This window comes from Podarcis erhardii (assembly GCF_964252035.2).
Source record: "Podarcis erhardii genome assembly, chromosome: 1".
Classification (NCBI taxonomy): Eukaryota; Metazoa; Chordata; class Lepidosauria; order Squamata; family Lacertidae; genus Podarcis; species Podarcis erhardii.
This window is the reverse complement of record NC_138497.1, coordinates 111340990-111361472: the sequence shown is the minus strand read 5'-3', so window position 1 is coordinate 111361472 and position 20483 is coordinate 111340990. Positions and strand designations below refer to the sequence as shown.

At 44.0% G+C, this 20483-nt stretch overlaps 1 protein-coding gene across 4 annotated transcripts in view; it reads left to right on the top strand.

Moving 5' to 3' along the window:
• The window catches only part of LOC309346495 (sodium channel protein type 1 subunit alpha), a 107327-nt gene that overhangs the window by 32146 nt on the left and 54698 nt on the right, over positions 1 to 20483 (top strand). The window lies entirely within an intron of this gene.

The following is a 20483-nucleotide window of genomic DNA, read 5'->3' as shown; positions in this document are numbered from 1 at the left end:
TCTTTTCCTACTGTATGCCCAGGGTGCAAATAGCTATGGTCTTAACCACCAAGCCTCTTGAGCTTGCCAATCAGAAGGTCAATGATTTGAATCCCTGTGACGGGGTGAACTTCTGTTGCTCTGTCCCATCTCCTGCCAACCTTGCAGTTCGAAAGCATACCAGTGCAAGTAGATAAATAGGTACTGCTGTGGAGGGAAGGTAAACGGCATTTCTGTGTGCTCTGGTTTTCGTCACGGTGTTCCGTTGTGGCAGAAGCGGTTTAGTCACGACCCAGAAAACTGTCTGTGGACAAACACTGGCTCCCTTGGCTTGAAAGTGAGATGAGCGCCACACCCCATAGTCGCCTTTGACTAGACTTAACCATTCAGGGGTCCTTTACCTTTACCTTACCAGTATCTCAACTAAAGCTGTACTTCAGATCTGAGGATGGGCGGGGTATAATAACATCTAATAAATAAATAAATAAAACCAGAAGAGACCTAGGGTGTAGCTAACTCTCTGGAATCTCAATTTGTGGCTCCATAGATTCAGTCTGTTTCTCTGCCTAACAAATCAAGAGGAAAGTTAATTTAAGATACGTAGCAAAGATGCTTAGTGCCATAAGCAGTGCCCTAATTGCAATTCTTAGTAGCAGCAATAACGTATTGATTGCTTTGAAATTCGTTAGGCGAGTAGTGAGAGCTGTGACTGTAGTTAACAACTTGAAACTTGCTGACTGTAGGTAGTTGTGTGGACGGCATCGTGGGGCTGTGCCACTCGCTTGATCTCCCTCCAGCTGAGTTGCATCCTGGAATGGAGAGGGGAGGGAAGAAATAGTGGTGAAGTTGGTGTGGTACAAGCACGCCAGCAGGAGCACCAGCTTGGCTCTGCAAACATGTTTGTACCTCACCTCTGGCTGCTTTCCCCCCTCTCCATTCCAGAATGCAGCAGCAACTCAGCCAGAGGGAGGTCAGATGAGCAGCACAGCCCTACCATGCCATTTGCTACTACTGATGGTTGGTGGCTGGTTATTGGCATCCATCTGCCTCAAGAAGCAATGGAGTATGCCTCCAGGGGTGAAGTCAAGCTGCTGGGTTAGCAGAACCAAAGTGATCTTCAACGGTACACAAACCTGGGTGGTGTGTACTGAGGTCCTGGGCTGCCCAGATGATAAGGCCCCTCTGTCGGTCTCACTGATGTGGTCCAAAGGAAATCAGAGTGGTAGATTTGGCACCAGCTTGGCTGCAGGAGTTTCCGGAAGGAGGTGTACAAGGTGCCACCCAACTGTCTTAGGGATTCCAGTCTGGATTTGTGTAGGGTTTACTCCTTAGCCTTCTCCAGAAGATATACTGATGGTAGGGCAAAAGGAAAAGAAGGAAAACGGAAACCTCTTTGTTTGGGATGCAAACAAGGAGGTATAGCGGAATAGCTCTAGAAGATGCAGAAGTAACATTGCAGAGCTGCTGTTCAAGCAAAGTAGAAAAGCAGCAGTAAACCTTAGAGATCAAATGAAAAATCTTCTCAATAGTTATGCCTTCTGTGAGTGAAAACAGGTGAGCTTTTAAAAGTGGTGCTTCATGTAGTCATGTGAGTAGCATCCCCATGTGGCAATAAAGACCTTACCTCATCCTCGTTTCTATGGTGCCAGGGAGATATGGTCAAATTTCCCTCCCTATGGAGACATTCTATTCCTTTGTGGCTTTTTAACTGGCTACGTGGACCTTCTGCACTCAAAGCATATGTGCCAGCCAATAAGCCATGGCCCATTTTATTTTATTTATGCTTGAGTACTATCTAAATTAAGCCATGGAAACGAGAAGCACCCTGTTTCCCTACTGTTCTTTCTCCTAAGCAGAAACAATCTAATTAGCTCTGTCTTTTTTTTTGCACCTGCTGAAATGAATGCTACATCCTAAATCAGATTCTGGCCTCTGATGGTTTGGAACAGCAAGAATTAAAGCAAAGTCTGTTAAAATGACAGCCTCTATTTTCCATGGTGAATCACACTGCAAAAACTGCAGCGTCATTTTTACAGTAGATGGGTAGCTTCATTCCAGTTTATTAACCCTTTCTTCCTAAGCCTTTATCATTCTCTTCCCCCCCCCCTTTTTAAAAACACATCGTCTTATCCTGGATAGAATGTATATTCTATTACAAGTTAGTAATCTTGTTCTAAAGAATCAGCAGCATTATATGCTTTCCTCTAAACAGGCATTTTTAAACAGCAGGGGAGAAGGGGAGAGAGGAAAGGGCTGCTGGCACTGCTGTAAGGTTTGTGGGTGTCAAGTTTGCAAATCGCTCGGCAGCTGTTGTGTAAGAGGAGCCACAGTGAAGAGGGTTGTGATTTCCCGGTTGCAAGGAACTTCCATGGTTGCTTAAAAAAAAAAATCAAAATCTGAAAAGGAGGCTAGCGTCGCTCAGTCGCTACTTTGAAAAGATTTCAAGCACAAGCTTCTCCCCACTGCAGTCATTTGCTGCAGGAGGAGCACTGCAGAAAAACGCACATCAGTCTGGCAGCAACAACTCAGCAGACCTTTTTTCCTGGGAAACGTCACTGCTCGGATGCAGCGATCTTGTTGGCGCTATGCGATCCCACCCACTGATGTATTTTTAAACGCAGCTAATAACGGCAACACCCTTATCAGATTAAAAAGTACTGGCCCATTTCTGTTTCCTATGCCATCGTGCATTTGGAAGTGCACTACTGTAACTAATACGGAGGAGGATAGAATCTAGGTGCAGGTGAAGCCCATGAAAACGTAACGGCAATGTAACTGCTTACTGTCACCTCTATGTACCTATCAGTCTGTCTTGTTGATTATCCCGCGTGATATGCATTCTTTTACGTCCCAGATCTATAAGCAGCTGTGATTCTGGCAATGCATAACAGCAAGAGCTAGAATCTCGATACCAGGCGTAGCCCCAAAACAGCAACCTCCATCTACACGGCTCCTCTAGCAATTGCACATTTTGTCTGGCACAGCGTAGCATCACATGCTCCAGCCTTCCCTATTAATTTACAGGGGACAGTGCCTGTATTATTGTCCCTTGCAAGTCACTGTCCCTATCTTTGCCTTGGGCGTGGAGTTGTCATTTGTCAGAATCTTTGGAAGTGACATTTCTGAGTTGGGGGGACAGATATATTCATCTTCAGTGCCCCTACCTATTGCCATGGATTTCATATCAAATTTCATAGAATCGTAGAGGGTCATCTAGTCCAACCCGCTGCAATGCAGGAATCTCAGCTAAAGCATCCATGACAGGTGGCCATCCAACCTCTGCTTAAAAACCCCCAAGGAAGGAGAGCCCACCACCTCCCAAGGGTGTCTGTTCCACTGTCAAACAGCTCTTACTGTCAGACAGTTCTTCCTGATGCTTAGTAGGAATCTCTTTTCTTGTAACTTGAATCCATTGGTTTGGGGCCCAACTTCTGGAGCAGGAGAAAAGAAGCTTCCCCCATCCTCCATGTAACAACCCTTAAGACAGGCATAGGCATACTCAGCCCTCCAGATGTTTTGGGACTACAGTTCCCACCATCCCTGACCACTGGTCCTGTTAGCTAGGGATGATGGGAGTCGTAGGCCAAAAACATCTGGAGGGCCGAGTTTGCCTGCCTTAAGATATTTGAAGATGGCTATCGTATCTCCTCTTTTCCATGCTAAACATACCCAACTCCCTCAACCATTCCTCATAAGGCTTGGTTTCCAGACCCTTGATCATCTTAGTTGCCCCCCTCTGCACACGTCCCAACTTGTCAACATCCTTCTTAAATTGTGGTGCCCAGAACTAGACACAATATGACCAAGACAGAATATAGAGGGACTCTTACTTCCCTTGATCAGGACACTATACTTGTTGATGCAGCCTAGAATAGCATTTGCATTTACTTATTTTAGCTGTTGCATCACACTGTTGACTCATGTTAAGCTTGTGAACTACTAAGACCCCTAGGTCCTTTTCACATATACATATATACATATACATATACATATACATATACATATACATATACATATACATATACATATACTAGGGACGTGGGTGGTGCTGTGGGTTAAACCACAGAGCCTAGGGTGTGCCAATCAGAAGGTTGGCGGTTCGAATCCCCGCGACAGGGTGAGCTCCCGTTGCTTGGTCCCTGCCCTGCCAACCTAGCAGTTCGAAAGCAAGTCAAAGTGCAAGTAGACAAATAGGTACTGCTCTGGCAGGAAGGTAAACGGCGTTTCCGTGCACTGCTCTGGTTCACCAGAAGCGGCTTAGTCATGCTGGCCACATGATCCGGAAGCTGTATGGCGGCTCCCTCGGCCAGTAAAGCGAGATGAGCACCACAACCCCAGAGTTGTCCGTGACTGGACCTAATGGTCAGGGGTCCCTTTAGCTTTACCTATACTAGTAAGCCAGGTGTCCCCCATCTTATATTTGAGTTCTGTGAGTAGAGCTAATCAGAAGTAGCTCCCTGTGGGCAGCAAGCCTATTAAATAATTACTGTTTACAGTCTTATAAAAATAGTTTTTTGTGGGGGGGGTTGTTAGCTGCCTGGTAAACTGTTGTAATGAGGCAGCCATATAAATGCAGTTAATAAATTAATGAACAAATAAAATCCAAAAAGGGGTTTCCACAGGGAAAAAGAGCAGCTAGAGTTCCTAGCTCTCTGCCATTGCATATGTCCAGAATTTCTCACCTGCTGCAATGCTGTAGTTGTGCCACTCAAAAATTCAAGCAGCACTATTATAATTTAAATTAGGATTAGCTGACACCAAGTACTGAACCATGTCTGCCTTGCTCCCTGGTGCAGAGTGACCAGAGCTGTCTCCCCTTTAAATGAACAAATTAACTAATAGTGAGCTATATCAAAGCTATCAAACATTTCGCTCTTATACAAATAATACGTTCTTCAGAATTAAAAAAATTCAGAAACCACTAGCATACACTTCCCAGGAACGCATATAACATTTTGCAGACTTGAAAAAGCATAGACTCCAACTTTTTCTATCCCAAATCTGGGACACCCACCGCCACCATGTGGCGTCTTGTCAATCCAGGACAACTGGCAGGTATGAATAAGGCATAATAGAAAGCTGGAGTGTGTTCCCCCAGCTTCATGAAAGTGTGTGGATCTCCTAAAGCCAGAAAGTTCTGGAAATGTGAGGGCCCGAGAGTGTGGTTGTGGGTTGAGAGTGTGGAAGACTAGGCCCTAACCCTAAGAGTTAAGAGCCAGTGAGACTCTGGAACTCAGCTGCATTAGTAAAACACACACACACACACACACACACAGACACCCACACCCACACCCACACACACCACACATTTTAAATGCTTTATAACACTGTGACACCAGATGGCGCTATAGAGTTTGATCTTTCAGCAACGTGATTCCCCCATTATGAGCTTTACAACACGTTTTCCTGAAACGATTTTTGGATGTGTCTAGATCCAGCCCTGGTATTGTTGCATCTCTGACTGATAAATAAAACCTCTGTTGTTCCCATAAGCTGAATAAGTGGTGCCTGGTTCCTGTTAGGCCCAGAAGGTGGAGGCAGAGCCAATGGCAAGCAGGCAGAGCCAGATGATTCTAATTTGGGCCTCATCTGCCTCCTTTCAGAATTCTACAAGGGCAGCACTGGAATTTAAGCAGAAGAAACCTGGTAGGCAGTGCTATCCTGTAGGCTGGTTTTACATCAAAAGGCAGGAAAGTGTCCCATTGGGTCTAATGTACCAGCCACCTCTCAGCTGGATCTCTCATTGCTGAGATGTAACTTGCCTGGCTGAACTGGTGAAGTAGCCCACAAACCTACATAAACAAAAGAGCTGTGGCACAATGCTCTCTGTCTTTGGCTCTGTCATCTGTTTTCCTTCCTGAGTTAGTCTCAGATTTGGAGGATGAGTTCGGAATAACACACTTTCACATTCTTGTCTACATATTCTAGAGACCTGTCATTCCTACAACTGTTGAGGCCTTTCAGATACAGTGTAGCCAGATAAAACCTCATTATCTTTGCTGACGAGACTGTGGTTTTATGTTTGTTACAATATATGCAAAAAATATTTAATCAGATAATGTGCTATCAACTTTCAGTTTTGAAAGAAATTTACTTAGTGGTCATCCTAGGATCTAGAGCCTAGATCAGCCACTGGACACTTGGCTCTTAATTTATATTCAAATATGATTATATATTAACAGTGTGGTCATATTCATCCTTACTTGGAAGCAAGTGTCAAAAAGGACTTTCTCCCTAGTAAGCATGTTTAGCACTGCAGTCAAAGTAAGCATATCTGAGCTATATTTATGCATTTGCTGTTTCACATATGACTTAGCTTTAGAATTTCATCTTAACTCAGGGGTCAGCAATGTGCGGCCCATGGACCGGATGGGGCCCACAAAGACCGTTTTACTGGCCCATGAGATGCCCGTTCGGCGAGTCCCCCTCACGCAGTGCTGAACCAGCGCAGCATGGGGACTCGCCGATCGGCGCTGGAAATCGAGTCTGCACATGCACAGATACCGGAAATTGCGTCTGCACATGTCCAGACGCTGAAAACCGCTTTTGCGCAGGCACGTTTTTTGGCATCTGGGCATGCGCAGAAGTGATTTCCGGCATCATGCTGCCCCAGTCTGGCCCACGGACGATTTCCGTGGGTGTGATCCAGCCCATGGCCGGTAAACCTTGCCTACCCCTGGCCTAACTGAACAGCTGGATTTACTTCCTAGTAAACATGCATAGGTTTGCACACTAAGGACTTTGACCAAATATGCCTATTAAAGGCATCAGTGTCTTACCTTTTAACTTACACAAATGAAAATCAATTGTCAAGAAACTCGTCACATCACCTTTACACATACAATGAAATTGACACATTAGGAAAATGTCATAAATTTCAGTGTTCCTGTTGTACTCTCTTACAGTTGTACAGCATGCGATGTAATCAGATAACCATGATGAGCTAAGCATTCTGCACCCAGCAGAGGCCCAGAACACAGGTGGCAACTCTGCTAAACAACCTTAGTCTCGAGGGGATGATTCCCTTTAATAATGATTAATTGCAGGATGTTTTCCAGCTTCCTCACCTTTCATGTGGTTTGCTAGAGTGAGATTTATTTTTTGCTTTTCAAATTTAGAAGGGCGGGGGGGGGGGGAGGTTTAAGGTAAGACAGCATCAGGGGCTCTACTAACTATTGCCGCCTCTCCTGGGTTTAGCATTCTAAGAACTCCTACAAAAAATTTTTACGGGATAGTTCAGAATTGTTTGTGCAACCACAACATGTGAGGTTCTTCAGTTTGAACTCTTCCTCCTCAGGTGACATGGCAGACAGAATGTGGTACCAGATCAGTAAGGCCTACGGAACAAAGGAAGCTGCCGTATACCAAGTCAACTATTGGTCTGCCTAGCTAGATACTTTCTCTGTATTGTCTCCAAGGGCAGTAACTGGTCCTTCTCAAAAGGCTTTGCTTTCCATATGCAGTTTGCATATGCAGACTTCATGTAAAGGAAGTTCTGACTGCACACCAAGGAAAAGGACTGCAAGAAGCTGCCACTGGGTCATGCCCTTAGAGTAGGGATGGGGAACCCGTGGCCCTCCAGATATTGCTGGAGTCCAGTTCCAAACATCCTTGACCATTGGCCATTCCGGCTGGAGCTGATGGGAGTTGGAGTTCAACATCTGGCGGGCCACAGCTTCCCCACCCCGTCTTAGAGAGACTGTTGTAATACAGCTCTCTTCACCTTTTGTACTGATTCTCAAAACAACTGTTCTAAGAAGGCTTCCCGAGGGTTGGCAAAAAAAGAAGGCACATTTACCGACTTCTACTTTTAAAATAGGACTCTCTATGACGACTCTCATTTTACTAGGGTCCCCATACACGCAACATTGCTCGACAACTTTGCAAAACTTTTGCAAAACAGAACAAAACTTTTAAAAAACCTTTAAAAAGGTCAACTTTGTCCCCCCCCAACAAAAACAAATAAAAAAGCTCAACAACTTTTGTGTTCGGATTTGGAAATATGGCAACCCTAATTTTACATACCCATGAAAAAGAGGACATGTCCTAGAAAGATAGGACACATGGCAACCCTATTAGAAGTGGCCAGGAGCTGTGAAAGTTTCACAGTAGAGTCATGCAGGCCATCAAATGTACTGCCCCCCCCTTCTTCTGCTTCTTTAGATTTAGTGCTCTTCTAGGGGGTATGTAGGGATGCGGGTGGCGCTGTGGGTTAAACCACAGAGCCTAGGACTTGCCAATCAGAAGGTCGGCGGTTTGAATTCCTGCGACGGGTTGAGCTCCTGTTGCTCGGTCCCTGCTCCTGCCAACCTAGCAGTTCGAAAGCACATCAAAGTGCAAGTAGATAAATAGGTACCGCTCCGGCGGGAAGGTAAACGGCGTTTCCGTGCACTGCACTGGTTCGCCAGAAGCAGCTTAGTCATGCTGGCCACATGACCTGGAAGCTGTATGCCGGCTCCCTCAGCCAGTAAAGCAAGATGAGCGCTGCAATCTCAGAGTCGTTCACGACTCGGACCTAATGGTCAGGGGTCCCTTTACCTTTTAGTGGGCATGTACTTTAAGACTGTAATATTTAGATCCATTGTTGATTTGAACCTTTCTTTCAAGGGAGATTTAAAGTACTTTCCCTGTGTCTCCACTGGTTTTACCAGATCCTACAAAGAAAACCTGCTGGCTTTAATAGACAAGCTAAGGAAATGTAGTTTCATTTTTTGATGTATAAACGCATGTTAGAGAGATGACCTGACCTTCTCTAAGCTGAGTCCTCAAGTAGACAGCTCAGAAAACCTTTGCAAATTTTGCCAGTACTTCCAAGTGAACATGCTGACTTTGGATCAGAGAGCTGCTGATGTCATGATGGGAGGCCATGGCAATCAGAAATGTTTTATATAATCTTATCACATTTCCACAACTTGTATCAAAGGGATATGATATCACAGTGTTACATTCAATTGAATGATATTTTAAAATGGTTTATTATTGCCATTTTGTATGCTCTGATCCAGTAAAGGAAACTTACACACGCAGGGGCAGATGCATATTTACATGCACATCACAGTGCACACCTGAATCCAATTACAATATTGGCCTGAATATAAGCCTCACTTTTTTTTTTCCAAATTCTGACCGTGAAAAGTTAAAGTGCGGCTTAAATTCGCGACCTTACAAAAATGGGCTTCTACAATATCGCTGCTGAAACAGACATATGGTAAAACGGAATGGGTGTGAGTTCCTGTGGATTTTTAAAGGTGCGGCTTATATTTGGGTGCGAGTTATATTTGGGGCAATACGGTATATTGGTTAGATGCACCCTTGGGTGTCTATGGGGATGTGTATGCCTGCCCACAGATATAGGTTCTTAGGAGCAACTTGTTGTTGTTGTTGTTTAGTCGTGTCCGACTCTTCGTGACCCCATGGACCAGAGCACGCCAGGCACTATTGTCTTCCACTGCCTCCCGCAGTTTGGTCCAGCGTCATAACTTCTATATGCCTGTTGTCTTTGTCCATGGAGTTTTCTTGGTAGGGATACTGGAGTGGCTTGCCGGTTCCTGCTCCAGGTGGATCACGTTTGGTCAAAACTCTCCACTATGACCTGTCCATCTTGGGTAGCCCTGCAGGGCATAGCTTCTCTGAGTTATTCAAGCCCCTTCACCACGGCAAGGCAGTGATCGATGAAGAGGAGGAGCAACTAGTTGCTCATATCTAGAACTGGATATGATACTGGTTTTATTATTTTATTGTGAACTTCCTCAAGGACTGGGAGAGGGCAAGTTACATGGCAGGAATGCAAACTTTTTTTTTCTTCAAATCAGTGAGGCTGAAGAAGGAAGCTGCAATACTGCAGAGCATTCCAACTGTGACTCTGACACTGTTTCAGAAACTAATTCTTCTTGACTGAAGCAAAATTTTCTCCCCACATTGATCTATACAGATACCACTGCTTAGCGAATGGCATTTAAATCTTTGTGGCTGATGCGAGACTACAGTATGGCTCTGCAGGAGTTTGGTTTGGGTTTGAGAGAAAAAATATTTGGCATTTTAAATTCTTTTTTCCATTTCTTCCCCATGGGAATACTAGCTAGAACCCATCTCAGGTTGACTTCTCATGTTCTCTCATACTTGCATGGTGGCTTCCAGCCCTTCAGTAGTATGTCAGAGAAATGATGGCTGGGCAGCATTCAGAAATAACACAGAGCATATCAGGGGGAATTAGAGGCCAGTGTGCTGTGGGTTAAACTACAGAGCCTAGGACTTGCCAATAAGAAGGTCGGCGGTTCAAATTCCTGCGACGGGGTGAGCTCCCGTTGCTCAGTCCCTGGTCCTGCCAACCTAGCAGTTTGAAGCATGTCAAAGTGCAAGTAGATAAATAGGTACCACTCCGGCGGGAAGGTAAACGGCGTTTCCGTGTGCTGCTCTGGTTTGCCAGAAGTGGCTTAGTCATGCTGGCCACATGACCCGTACGCTGGCTCCCTCAGCCAGTAAAGCGAGATGAGCGCCGCAACCCCAGAGTCGTCCACGACTGGACCTAATGGTCAGGGGTCCCTTTACCTTTATCTAATCCTGTGTCATAAAAAGCAATGTTGGGCACAATTCTCTACCACCTGCTTAAGAAGAGGTGAAACTTGTATTTGAGAGGAGAGACATAAACCTAAGAATCCTGTCTGGTCCATAGTAGAAAAAGCACCTTCCTTATTAAAGAAGTTGGGGAAATGTAGGGCAGGATCCAAACTTCCCCCTGTCCTTCAAGTGGACACCAGCTGTGGGAGGTCAGAATGGCTAGGGGTTTGTTTTTTTTAGTTAAGCAACATCATTGTTAGGTCACAATCCCCCATTTCTCTTTTATGAGTCAGACAGTATCAGCATGTGGTCACAATGACCAGCCTAGCTTTCTGAGGCACAGCTTAGTCAGTCAGCCTCTCTCCCTCTCATGTTAAAGCAGGCTGCAGTTTTGTGTATCAAGGCTCTTCTTTCTCCACTAAAGCAGGAAGAAGCAGTCTTTCTCTCACACAGGGGGGGTTAGCAGAAGTGTGGGGGCACAAAAGTGAAATGGGCAGCAGCAAGGGCAGTCTGAGGCAGCCCCCTCAGGCGGTGGACTACAAGGGGTGCCTCTGTGGGTGAGCACACCCCTTCACCCCCAGAGAAGCAGTGGTGTTGATGGCCTCCAGATTCCAGTGAGATCTTACAGGAGATCCCGCAAGATCTTGCCATAACCCAGAAATCTTAGCCATGTAACTCCGGTAAGCAAGGCTTCAGCAGGGGCTGTGGGGGTGGGGGTGGGGCAGTACCTTCACATTTAGCCTCAGGTGGCAAAATTAGATGGGCCGCCGTGGGGCAGCAGCATGTGGGCAGAGGAGCAGCAGCAGAGGAGATGAGAAGCGATGGCAGGCAGGCATTGGAAGTCTTCTATCTACAGTGAGTAATGCATGGTATCCTGGCACCAAATGAAGTAGAGATAATGGGGGGGGGCGCAAAGGAATATTGGCTGCACTCCAGGTATAGCAGGGGTGGCAGAACTCCCAAAAGAAAAGTTGCAGGCAGTTGGGCTTCTAACTTTCAGCGTGTGCTCCCTAAGTGGCAGATTAGGAAACACCCAGGTGGCATTTGCTACTTATGATCTATATGGAAATAACGTTTTTAGCTAAGTTTTGGAAGGCAGCTATGCTCACCACTATACCACCAACGCCGTTTTTAGCTAAGTTTTGAAATACATCACTGCGTGTTCTCAGGACAGGGTGAGGTGCACATTTAAATAAATAGATTCTGTTCTCCATTTGTTTTGGTGAGTATAATGGTGAATGCAATTTTTTAAAAGCCCCTTTGTTTCATTTTATGAATTTACTAAGCGATGTGCCCCAGCTCACTCTGTTCACCACCACCCCTACCATTCCTCCCACATTAATTGCCCTGGAGTTTCCCCTTCCCATCCCATGCAACTACTAAGCTTGTTTTTCACCCCCACCCCCACCCCCATTTCTGAAGGCACTTTGCACTCCTGTTTCCACCTTCACCCCAATGCCTATGTCTCCGCTCCCTTCCTTTTGTGCAATGCCCCCTTGCACACCAACCACCCCCAGGGCCAGATCCTGCACCCTACTCCTCCCACACATTTGAACTACTAGGCGCCCTTTTCATCTTGTCCTATGCTTCAGATCCATTCAGGCCCCTGCTTTCAACCTCAAACCCATTACCAAACCCCCTACTTCCTCCTTTTTTGCCATCTCCTTTGCATCCCCTTTTCACATTCACTCCCTTTTTTCCCTCCACCCCCCCCCGCCTTACTTTTCTCGACTCTCCCTTGCAGAAAGATCCTCCCCCATTTCCACCTCTTCTCCTTTTTCCTCTTGCCAGCCCCCTTTGCATGCTCACACCATTATCACCCCCCTGCCCTTTTTACTACCTCCCCCTTTCTCCTTTTTCCAACTCTCCTTTGCACACAGGCCACCCCTATTTCCATGCTGCTGCCTATTTCCCATTCTGCAGCCCCCTTTGCACACACAAACACACCATGCTGATGTATGTTGCTGTATCTTTAAGACAAATAGACTCTTAAGAGCAAGCCTGTCAGTTAGCCTGATCAATTAGAGAATGTCATGCTCAACTGATAAATGTTGTACATATATTTTTTGTTGTTGTTTAGTCGTTTAGTCGTGTCCGACTCTTCGTGACCCCATGGACCAGAGCACGCCAGGCACTCCTGTCTTCACATATATTTTAGTCACAAGCAAACACCCATGCAGTTTCTAAACCACGTTGAATCATCTGTAACTTCATGTTGAAGACAACACATGGTACCAGGAGTGAACTACATTGTGGGAAGATACTATAGAATATTTGAGGGCTCTGCATCCTGAGTATCTCTCACATGAAGCTTTTGGTGAATGGAAGAGGGAGAAGTTTAAAACAGCCATTTCCCCACTGTACTTAAACAATGGCAGAAGTCTGAGTAAAACTTACCGGTAAGTGGAGGAACACTGAGGTGAAAATGTGGTTTTGAACAACAGCAGAGATTTGAGGAAAGCAGAGATGGAGGAGCGCTGTTTTTTAAAAAAACAAAAACAATGAGAAATAGCAGAGATGGTACAATGCAGAAGCTAACACCCAGAAAGCTAACATTGAAAGCCTTTTCCAACTTCCTTCTCATTGTACTCAAACTCTGTTTTAAACTGCCCCGCGTGTCACCTGCTGCTGACTACTCAAACCTCTGCCATTGTTTTAAATCGCCACTTTTTCTCTCAGCATTTCTCCACCCCTGCTTTATTTAACCTTCTGCTATTATTTTATTTTTATTATTTTATTATTATTTTTTTGGCTTTTGTTCATGTCTTTTTTAAATTATTTTTTATTCATTTTACAATACAAAAATATAAAAACACATAACACAATTTTTTACAAATACATTTTTTGGAGTTCCCTCAGCTCTTCTGCAAATCCTCTGTTTTAGTCCTTCTTCCGCATTTCTTAATCTAATATTGCCTTTTATTAAAAACCTCCTCCCTCTTATTCCCTTTTTTACAATATTTCTAATATTATTTTCACGGAGCCTCTTGCAAACCTACAAACGTTAATTGTTCATCGCAAATACTTTTCAAATAGTCTACAAATTTATTCCAGTCTTCAGTGAATCTGTGGTCTAGTAGGCCTCGGATCTTTCCTGTTAGTTTATCAAGTTCTGCATATTCCATTAACTTCATTCTCCATTCTTCCATCGACGGTAATTCTTCTTGTTTCCATTTTTGGGCTAGCAGTATTCTTGCCGCTGTTACTGCGTATAAAAAAAGCTTATAATCTTTTCTGTTTGCCTTCTGCTGTTATTTTAAGCCACCATTTCTCACTGTGTCACTCCATCACTGCTTTACTCAAACCTCTGTCCTTGTTTGAAACTGCCATTTTCCTCTCGATGTTTCTCCACCTCCACTTTACTCAAACTTCTGCTATTCAAAACAGCCCCTTTTTTCCTTTCAGTGTTTCTCCCTTCTCACTGTACTCAAACTTCTCCTGCTTCCATTCCTCAGCTGCCTCATGTGTGAGAGATAAAGGATTCGGAGCCCACAAATGTTCCAATGTATGAAGGTATTTACTCAAACCTTTGCTGTTGTTTCAAACTGCCATTTCCCTCTCAGTTTGCAACCTTACATTTTTATGTATATAGGAAGATTTAATTCATTTCTGGCCTGCTCTTCAATTCCAAAGTGACTCAGAAAACAAGAAAAAACACTAAAAAAAATAAATACAACAATTATAGAATGGCAGAATGTTAAACCACCCAGATATAGAACCTTTATGAGCACCCGGGGCAAAACCTCTACCTAATTAAATGATATTAGCACTCTTCCCTGTTTATTTTGATAGCTTTTCGAAACAGCAGCTTGCGTTTGCTTTCTGTTTGCCCTGATTTATCAACTTTTAGCCAAAAGCGAAAACCATCATATATAACACAGGGCAAGGGCAAACAGAAGGATATAGAGTAAGGACTGCTTACTGTAACAGATTTATGTTGCCCAAATACATCCTTGGTGATCAGCTTCAGACTGCAAGAGGAACTGAGTGTGTGAGGCAGAAAAACAACACCCTTTTCATAGATAAAGAGAGAGAGAGAAAAAACTGTATTTTAGTAATGTAATATTGTTATGTATAGTGTCATGGTTTCAGATACATGTTGTCAGGGAACATCATTTAGGGTGCAATCCTATAGTCCCTGGGAAGGTATTCCAGGCACCATAGGTTATTGCAGACCTCCCTCTTCATGGGTGAAGGAAGTGGTCTGTCCCTAGAGACCTTGTTGCAGCCATCTATCCCTCCACTGCTGTTGATGCTCTGAGGGAAGCAGGCAGAAAAGGGCATATCATGGGTGAATCAAGGAAGGCTTTGTTCCTCTGACACACACCTGACAAGGGAAGGAAAATACATCAGCCTTGAAGCTGGCATCCTATGCTAAATTTGCCGGGCATGGTTTCTTTAAACAGAGTCCTACTTTAAAGGTGATTCTTAGCAGGCAAATACTTTCAGATCTGCAACTTTGGGCAGCAGCTATTCCATCAGGCTACAGCAGGGGGAGAGAAGACAAGCAGGAAACATCTCATTGGCTCTGCTGAAGGGACAGCTCCCTTTGGCTTTTCTTCTTGAATTGTTTCTTTTCAAGCTGGTCATTCTAAAAACTTTGGAATTTTAAGAACTGGTTTCTGAAATGGGTTTGTTTTCTTCTTCCCTCCTGATTCCCTTTTCATTTTGCGCCCCGTCTTTCAGATTCTAAGCAGGCAGGGACTGCCTTCTTTCTTGCTGATTTTATATAAGCTGCTTTGGGAGCCTTTCCAGCTGGGTTAAAGATGCTTTAAATAAACAATAATAAATGAAACTATTGCCTGCAAAAAAACCAAAACAAAAAAAAAACCCTAAATGGTCAAAAGGTATCTTTTTCAGTACCCATAATAAACACAACATATTTTGGGTTGGTTGGCCATAAAAGAGTGCAGGCAGCTTTTTCACAAAAGGATGATCTCTGCCAGTAATTCTCAGGCTCTAGGGTCATCACTGGTGCACACCGTATGTCCGAGTTGTAAGGAAGAGGACTGTACTTGGCAGGTAATAACTGTTTAGATGCCAACTGTAGCTCAGGTTTTAGAGAGACTGGGTACCTTGTTATGATGATCATTACTCTTGACACCAACAATGTTATGTGTTAATTGCTGGAAGTGAGGCGAGGGAACAGTGATGCGGAGCATTTCATTGCAGTTTATTGGAGGCAGAATTAAGCATATAAGAAATGTTGAGTAGAAGCTATGATGCATTCGGTATTTCTGAGACAATATACGATGATGTGCTTTCCCTCGTTATTATGTGCAAAGAGAAAATCTAGTTGTGATATTTAAATCGGGTCCTTTTCTTGCATTTCTACAACATGCAGGCAATATCCAAGCCATGCTCAGAATTAGACCCACTGAGATCAGTGGACGTAAATCTATTTCCCAGGGGACTCAGCTACATTAGTAAAAATAAAACATTATAAATGTGTTGTAACACTGTGACACCAGGTGGCGATGTGGAGCTAAAATAGGAACGCTATGAAATTTTCCATTGTGAGCTTTAAAATCGTTTTTCCCCAGAGCATTTTCAGAGTGTTTTTTATAGCTGTGTAGATGCAGCCAGGGTCTACTCTATTACTCCTATACGTGTGTGTGAGTGTGTTCACATGACCATATTTCCCAGGATACAACTGAATGAATAAAAGAAGTAATGCTTCTTAAGGTGAACTGATCCTCTCTGCATTTAGTATTTAAGTGATACCATTAGCGTACATAGTAGTTTGTACAGTTACACAGGCATGAAAGAACTACCAAGCTAATACAAAGGACTAAGCTAAATGTGACATTAAATGTGTGATTGTGTTGAGTTTGCCTAGGCTGTTCCTTGTAAATAACAGCTGTGTGGAGGATGAAAGAAGATAATCAGTACTGGTATGACAGCACTCTTACCCATTCACCACAGTCCTGATGGAAATTTCCACCCACCAGCAAATCTGCTCTTTACCCCATGAAAGGAAACTGCCCTTACCAGCAAAGGAAGCTTTCTTCCTGGGGCTGATAGCAGCTGTGGTAGGGTTTACTTAAAATAATGATGATGATGATGATGATGATGATGATGATGATATCCTATCTAAGTTTAGCTCAGTCAGCAGGGGAAATACAGTGGTACCTCGGGTTACATACACTCCAGGTTACAGACTCTGCTAACCCAGAAATATTACCTTGGGTTAAGAACTTTGCTTCAGGATAAGAACAGAAATTGTGCAGCAGTGGCGCAGTGGCAGCAGGAGGCCCCATTAGCTAAAATGGTGCTTCAGGTTAAGAACAGACCTCCAGAACGAATTAAGTACTTAACCCAAGGTACCACTGTAATGTTATCTTCTAGGTCAAGAGAGCTCACCCTCTGTAGTATGTTGTCACTTTCACACAACATGGGCAAATGTGGCCAGATTCGCCATTAAATGCCAAGACCCCGTGACCCTCCAGTTCCCAGAGTAACTAGCCAGACAAGACCAGCAGCATATAGTTTGGGAGTAAAATAGGCCACAACTTTTATTGGGTCTGCTCTACATGTGAAAAGTTTGGCATAGGCATTGGGAAAGCCACATTATTCCACTCCAGCCCTCCTTCTGGAAGTGCATCTAAGGGTAAACCCAACTTGGGAGCCTATGATTTGCATCAAATAGGCTTACCCACCCACTCCACTCCACCCTCTGTAGTGTGCTGTGTGTAGACTCCCACTCTTAGTGTTGGCACTTGTAACACAAGCACAATGTGTGTGAATGAGGCTGGGTTCTCTGTTCCAGGACTTTGAACATCTGCAACATCATCCTTCCTCCTCTCTCCCTTCCTTCTATACCTCCCTTTTGCACCATTCTCTGATGCTGTAGTATGAACAGAAGAAGCAAAGTGCTTCCTATAGGGCCACTTCTTGGAACAATGGTCACAGCCAACCAAGAGTGCTGACCCATCATTTCATGCACCAATGGCTGCCAGGAACCTTGTATCATCACCAACAAAGGTTCCAAATTTTGAGTCATGCATTGTTACTTTAAAAAAAATTAAAATCAAAATCTGTGTTAAGAGTTTTAGGGCAACCAATTCCGTCCTATTGTCAGTTTGTGCTTGTGAGTATAGAAGGAAACTGAATTCTTTTTAATAATGCTCACATGTACCGTAGATTTATTTTTTTTCAACCAATACTGCTGATCATTTGGCCAATTGTAGTGGCGTTGGACTTGTTCTATTACAAGTCCATATTTCTCCCCCCCCCCCAAAAAAAGTATGCATTTGTATGAGTTTCTGAAATGATTGATAAATGTAACTGGGACATTGCAGAACTCCTAAACCAATTATACTATTACCATCTCCATGTGAAAATTCAGGTAGTCTTGTAATATATAGTGCTTACAGATTCCATCTGGCTTATAATCCATCTAGAAACATTGGAATTGCTGTTTTAAGTGAACCACCCTTATATAGTCCTTTAAATGTCAATTCAGATGTTAAACCTGAAGTATATTGGGATTCATCTACTTAACAGACATGGTCAAAGGAGACCTTTCAAATTCAGGCTTTATTTACTTTGCATGTGCATTAAGGATCCATTAGCTGTTTTTGTTGTTTTTTGTTTTGCAGTGTAGGGATTTTCCTTTTGCCATTAAGCAAAAAAAAAAACAAAACAAAACAAAAAAAAACACCCAACCCTTTCCCCCCCAACACTTGCAATAAAACAAAGATTTCCAGTGGTTTCCCTGCAGATCTTCCTTCCTTCCTTCCTTCCTTCCTTTTGTAATTTGATTTCAAACAAAATGGTCACAACCAAAAGACAGTTTTCAACACCCTCTTTCCCCCCTAAATCATTCTAATATCTCACTGGTCTTTCTACTTGGAAGTTCTATGTCTTTTTCAATGAACGTTCCAACAATTGCATTTTTTCTTTTCTCTTACGCAATCGAAAGTAGTTGTTACCTTTTCTCTTCTCACTCCCTCTTCCCTGTCCTTTCTTCATTTCCTCTTTTCTCTCTTCCCTCCTTTCCCCTCTCCATAGATATCCCTGTCTCTCTCTCTGCTCCTTCCCCATTCCTTTAAAATGAATCGGCACATGCTTCCATCCTTCTGACCCAGCATCGCTTTCTCTGCTCTGCTCATACCTTCTACCTCCCTCTTTTCCTTTTGCACTCCTCTGCTGTTCTTCATCTCCTGCTTTTGCCTGAGTGTATTAGGTCTGGCACTAATGAGCAGGCCTTCTTCAAGGCATCCTGCCAATGGGTGGAGATTGCAGACGCTCTAGTCTCTCGGAAGAGGTGGGGGTGGGGAGGATGTGCTCTTCTCTGTCCAAATTCACATTTGAAAACCCAGCCTGCAAAAACCATAAAGAAAGAAAAATCTCTCAGCAGCATAAAAGGTGCACCATAAGCAGTTTTCCTCAGCACTTGGTTTCCCCACCCCCACCCCACCTCCCTCTGTTGCCATGCTGATTTTTGGCTGCATACGGTATATTTGTGACACTGTTTCATCTCTTTCCGCTCTTAAGCACATTTCCAAAATATCAAATCCATTAAAAGGAATTAAGAGCATATGCTGCGGTTTCCAACTATAACAAGCATGTGTGCTCTCAGGAGTACTCTGCAAGAGCCACATACTGTAGTGGAAACGTGGTGTCTCCATCCCCAACCCCAAATATCTGCTGTATTTTTTTCTGCCTGCATTTTGCAGAGGAGAATGCAAGGCTGGGTTTTGCTCTGACCTGATTCTGAAAATATCTTCACAGGATCAACCCAGCTGAAATCAAGTCACAGTATTAGACCCTTTTGTTAATTAACCAATGTGTTCCCCCTAGGATTCTGCAGCAGGGTAGCATTCTTATTTTTTGTAATTAATAAAATATTGTTTGCAGTAAAACACTGTGCCCTCCAATAACACTCCAGTTTGCTTGGAGTTTTTTGTGTTTTGTTTTGGGGTTTTTTTTAAAAAAAAGATCAAATAGCTTTTAGAACGGCTCAGCGCTTTGTCTCAAGTAGCTGGCATATCAATAAGCTATTTTTAGGACGCCAAACTATTGTGCATTGCTGCGGGGCAATCTCCATTCATTCCAGTGGGATTATATGAGAACCCTGTGGTCAGGTCCCTGTGTCTTTTGACAGCTCCACAACAAGCAGAAATTCACAGTTCCCCCGTCATTAGATCTGCATGCCGGGAAAAGCTTCATCCGATCGATTTCGATTGGTAATGCCACCCATCGAAATTGGGTTATTGGGTTGGTTTTGTTGTATTTTTGACTCCATATTTTGTGGTTTTTATATTCTGATGTTTTCCTGTGAACCGCCCTGAGACCTGCAGGTATATAGGGCAGTATATCAATTTAACAAAGGGTAATAAATAAATAATAATTAACGGTCCGGAAGTCCTGCCAGAGGAAGAAACAGATACTGTTCTGAACCGCAGGCAAATCTCACTGAAGGAAAGCACAGCAGCAAGGTGCATAGGCGCCGACTCCATGGGGCCTGAGGGGGCCCAAGCCCCCTCAAAAATTCGTTTGGGGGGGCTCCGCCCCCCCCAATAATTTAAGAAAATTATTAGTTATATTATGCTTTGTAAAATCACAAAATTATGTTGGTATTTTTTATTTTCCTTGTTTGACGATAGTTACCTTTTAAAATACATTCAGTAATGAGTTAAAACAAAGCCACTCCCGATCTAGAGAGGGGGTGGGGTTGCGGGCTCTCGACCCATCAACAATCTCGCGGGGCTGGCGTCAGCCCCGCGAGAAGCGGGGATTCCCCCTAGCTCATTAATATTCACCGCCCACGGCGGCAGCCAATCGGCTGCCGCAAAGGGCGGGCCCTCACAGGTTCACTTAAGGTTGGGGCAGCCCGGGGCTCGCCCCTTTCGTTCCCCCAGCAGCAGCGGTTTGGAGGTCTTGGGCCCCCCCAATATTTTTTATAAGTCGGTATGGGCCCCCGCCCCCCCAATATTTTTTAT